Source organism: Myotis daubentonii, chromosome 18 (assembly GCF_963259705.1).
Source record: "Myotis daubentonii chromosome 18, mMyoDau2.1, whole genome shotgun sequence".
Taxonomy (NCBI): domain Eukaryota; kingdom Metazoa; phylum Chordata; class Mammalia; order Chiroptera; family Vespertilionidae; genus Myotis; species Myotis daubentonii.
The window spans coordinates 43,855,511-43,855,974 of record NC_081857.1 but is presented as its reverse complement, the minus strand read 5'-3'; positions in this window follow the sequence as shown (position 1 = coordinate 43,855,974).

Sequence of the window (464 nt, the reverse complement as noted above, 5' to 3'; positions counted from 1 at the left end):
TAAAAAGAATGATAATAACCTGTACTTTGCTCCGGGTGTGTGATCAGTGGGGTGCTCTACAAGTCGCTACCTGTTCCTGGTGGGAGTGGAGTTCTTGGGGTCCCCGGTAACAAAAATGTCCTGAGGCCCCACAGGAGGATGAGGTTCTGGGGAAGCTTTATTTCTGTGGAATTAAACCCCTGAGTTTCCAAGGGCCCATCTCCCTCTGTCCTGCCATGGAAAAGCCCCATTTTGTCTTCAGCAGAACCAGGATTGCAGCCGTTCCCAGAGTGTCTGCTCCATATTTGCATAGTCCCGTCCAGTCCAGCATCTGGCTGGGGGAGCTTGTCCTCCCAGCTGTAGTCCATGGCATGTGGGTCTACATGGCCAAGCTCCATTCAGCTTCTAGGACCACATGGCAGCCTAGCAGGGTCACTAGCAAGGAAGAAACAGGAGAGCAAGCAAGAGCAACAGAGAGAGAGAGA